The sequence below is a fragment of the Triticum dicoccoides genome, chromosome 5B (genome assembly GCF_002162155.2).
Source record: "Triticum dicoccoides isolate Atlit2015 ecotype Zavitan chromosome 5B, WEW_v2.0, whole genome shotgun sequence".
NCBI lineage: Eukaryota > Viridiplantae > Streptophyta > Magnoliopsida > Poales > Poaceae > Triticum > Triticum dicoccoides.
The window spans coordinates 726,073,725-726,077,757 of NC_041389.1; the positions used below are offsets into that span (position 1 = coordinate 726,073,725).

The 4,033-nt window shown below is 45.1% G+C and overlaps 1 pseudogene; it reads left to right on the forward strand.

Moving 5' to 3' along the window:
• The window catches only part of LOC119310789, a 2,920-nt pseudogene extending 1,111 nt beyond the window's left edge, over positions 1 to 1,809 (forward strand).
• Positions 1,810 to 4,033: the final 2,224 nt, after the last annotated feature.

Consider the following 4,033-nt stretch of genomic DNA (forward strand, 5'->3'; position numbering starts at 1 on the left):
TTGGGGGGTGTGCCACCAGAAAGCGGGCTTGAAGCTCTCGCCTTACCAACGAGCCGACTGCTGATGGCTGTTGGTCACGACTACTACAAAAAAGTGAAGATGAATCTTTCTATTTCACATGGAGGAGTGTGCATCTTTATGTTGGGTGTTCTTCTGTCGTGCGACCCGATGGCTTATGTGCGACCTGTGGCCCACGCCTCCTATTCTGTTTGTTCAGGGCGGCGGCGTGAACTCTGATTCGATCCGGGTATTCAATCCCGCCGCTGAGATGCTCAGTTGACTCCTTAACCTTGATAGGAAGATGGCTTATTCCAAAATTCATGCATAAGGGTAAGGAACTTTGGATGAATTAATGCGAATGGGTGTAAGCCTCGCTGCTCGGAAACACCCAGTGCTGACCACACTGAGAGACACGAAAGCGCAGGTAATGCCAGTTGGCGAAGTGGCATTAAGCATCCCTAGCGGTACACAAAGAGAGGTCGTGATGATATCATCTACGTCCGTACCGCTCCTCGTGGAGTAGATCCTGCATCCAACCAACCCTTTTTTGACCAGGGAACGGGAGAATTCCCACTACCGCTGGCAGGCTAGCCGGGCCGTGAGCGCGGTGGGAACGGGCTTCCCAAAAAGCGAGCCCCGGCCCGGGTCAGCATAGAATGGGGGGGACGGCCCTAATGTTGTGTTGGCCGGGTTGCGGGCGGATAAAAGCGGACGTGGGGACTCGGGTCGGGGCACAGCGTAACTAAGAGAGCCATTCCATTTAGGGAGAGATAGAATGGGCGGGCACAAGTGGTCTGGTGTCTGAGCCGATTGGTCAGATGACGACTACTGCACATATTAGATTCTATTAGCTGCCTATCCCGGAATGGACTGGGATGGAATAGAAAGAACGCGAAGCAGCAAGCAAGGGATGAGCGCTTTGTTGCTAAAGCGCATACATTTTCTTGCTGGGTCAGTTTGTTTTTGGGGGGTGGGGCAATAAGCTTGCTTCTTCACAAGCTTATCCCCGCCCCCTTTCCTGTCCGTCCCGACCGGCAGCAGTTGGGTCTCCCCATCTCTCCTCAACTTCCCCGGTCTTCGGCCCGAGCTGTATGAGGCAGAAACTCGTCCCACGTACGGTTCGAAGGCCGAGCCCCACCCCTGCAATAATGGTGCGGCTTAGGTCAACTAATACGAATAAGATACAGTTCACTCAACGATTGCCCTTGGGTCCCGAACTCCATATGGGGAAGGAACTTTGTTGTTTGCGAGGTCTCGATCATTTACATGGACCCACTTCTCATTCCATTTGTGGGAATTTGATGATTTATAAAACCGTCCCCAACGAGCGAAAGGTTCATGTTTGAACATGATGAATCACTTTGTGCCGACCTGTTGCCCATAAACTTTCCTGCCTCATATGAGAATGGAAAACTGGAAGATTTTCTGCATCGGTGGATGAAGAATCACGAATATAAGAATTTCTGGTTTAGCATGTTCCCAGAAAGAAGATACTTTTTTCCCATTCGAGAAGCGAGGAGCACGACTGAAGTGGCTATACATACAAATCCATTTACGGATCTATATGCTCTGATTGGAACTGGAAGTTCCAGAACTGGCGGCTGGTATACCACCATAATGAAATTGCCTTTTATTTTTAGTATTCGGATAGGATTTCTGTTGGCTTCATCGGGAGGCTCGCGTAGTTTGTTACGTCAACTCAAAAAGGATAAGTTGCATTGGAATCGAGAAAGTTTCGTTCATAATTGCATAAAAGGAGTAAAAATAGTGGTTGCGGCGCGTCGAGGGTCAACCTTTGATATCGAATAACCTTTCGAGCCTTCCCCAATGGATCTCTATCCTCCTTTGAAACCAATAGAAGTTCACTGACCATCCCTGTCAAACATAACCCAAGGTAGGATCGAGAGGAGAAGAATAGGACTCTTGCTAGTATCATAACCTCTCGATGGGAGAATGAAACCATTAGATTAGTGGAAAGAAGAAAGAATGGGAAGAAACCAGCCAACTTACCAAGAGGAAGAAATGATGACCACTTTTTGTATTATCTCGAAAGTTTTCATTGGATCTAGAAGTAATCACAACGTCACTTTTCGCCGGAGATTTCATGGTAGTTTTTGGAAACTTCAATTGATTAATGAGGTCAGGAGACTCTATAATTCAAATGATATGTGGAGAGAGCGGGGCATCTTACCCGAAGAAATCGATACCATGGTGTCGCATATACACGAAGGTTATTCTTCATTTCATCCCAAATTGGTATACAAAACCTATAAATATGGTAGGGGTGGTATGACTTTGCAGGAACATTTCACTCTGGAAAGGCAAGATGAGCTTGGCTATTATTGTGCCAGGCGCCCACTCATCAATGCTGGTGATTGGCCTTGTATGGCTGCGCCATCTCTTCCTATAGATGTACTACTTTTTTAAAGTGTTAGCTAATATCTTAATGCGGGAGTTTCTAGTGATAAGAAACAATCTTCCGTCTAGATTATTTTATTATAATGAAATGTTGGATTACCACCAAAGGTTCTGGGATGGTCAAAGTGGTGTAGAGAAAATAGTCTGTGTGGATTTGAGTCGTAGTATCCGGTATGTTTCTACGGAACGTCTATGGAATACCTTAAAGTGTCTACACAATCTGGGTGTGATTTCCCACATCTTAAAGGAATTTCTATCTCTCCCGATATATAATGCTGCCACTAACCTCCAAATTCCTCATTCGAATTGTATACCATTGATAGGTGAATTGAGTGACGTGCTCCTACATCTCTTTTTTCAACATCAATTCGATAGGGAGGTCCTGAGCCGGTATGAAGGTGTTCTTTATACAAGATGGGACACCAATGTCCTTCTAGCTTCAACACGCTATGATTCATATCATCTTGACCGTCCTCAAATTCTGGACATCTTAAGGCACGTAAATCTAAGTGGATTTATTTCCGTGATCGAACGTGGTGGCGGGGGCATGCACGTGAACCCTGAGAAATCTCAGATATTCCTCAGTGCAGATGGTGATGTTAGTATCCCTCAACTAAGCGAAGGTGATACTGACTATGATAGTGAATGATTCCGGGGAATTGGATAGAGTAACCTATTCATAATAATGATGAGTATCCCCCGGGGCATGTCCTACTTTGTGAAGTAAGGTTCCAAGAAAGGGAGAGAAGAGATAGATGGATCTGAACCTGGAATCAAAGGGATCTGCGAAAGGGATTTTGAAGAATCTTACGTCCTTGAGAAAAGTGAAAAGATAGGAAAGGGAAGTAATGTCAAACCTGAAAAAGAATATGGCACGAGAGATTGAATATAGGGAGGAATGAATCGGGCATCAAGTAAACTAAGGCATCAAGGAAAGTAAGACTTGAGGATGGAAGGGAGGAAGGAACCAATAAGCCACCGTCAGTGTACCAGTCATTGGGACAGGTGCCGTGTGTTCGGTCTACCTACCTTTAGTACGACCCGGATGAAAAGATGCTAACTTTTCTTAAAGGTTAGGCCAAATGATTCTAAGCTTGAGGACCCATTCTATCCGGGCCTAAATGCTGGAGTTTCAGAATTCACTCTACTTCTTACTGACTTTCACCGAATATATCCTATGTGCTTAACACATTGACGTTGGCGGCTAAGCTTTCTTTCTAATGGTAAGCCGGGGATCTAATAGTCCACTTCACCCTATCAAACTTGACCTCGATATAGGTTGCTTTTTGATGACTAGTTAATAGAATAGACGGTATCTATTATTTCTACCTCCTCTACCTAGATCTCCTTTTCCTAAGGAGGGAGAGAAGACGGTTCTCTGGGACGGAAGACATCTCTCACTCGTACATATATGGATGGGTTTTCTACATCAGAAAGGGATGAAACTGAGCAGCAGAGATTGCTAAAATAGCAAAGGGGATCCAGATTATTTCAGAACTCCAACTGAATGATGCTATACTCGAATCTGATTTTGCTGCAGCTTAACAAGGACCTGTGAAAATGCTGATATCTTGAATCCCTATCTTATTAAAATGGGGTAGCTTTACTGAAGTAC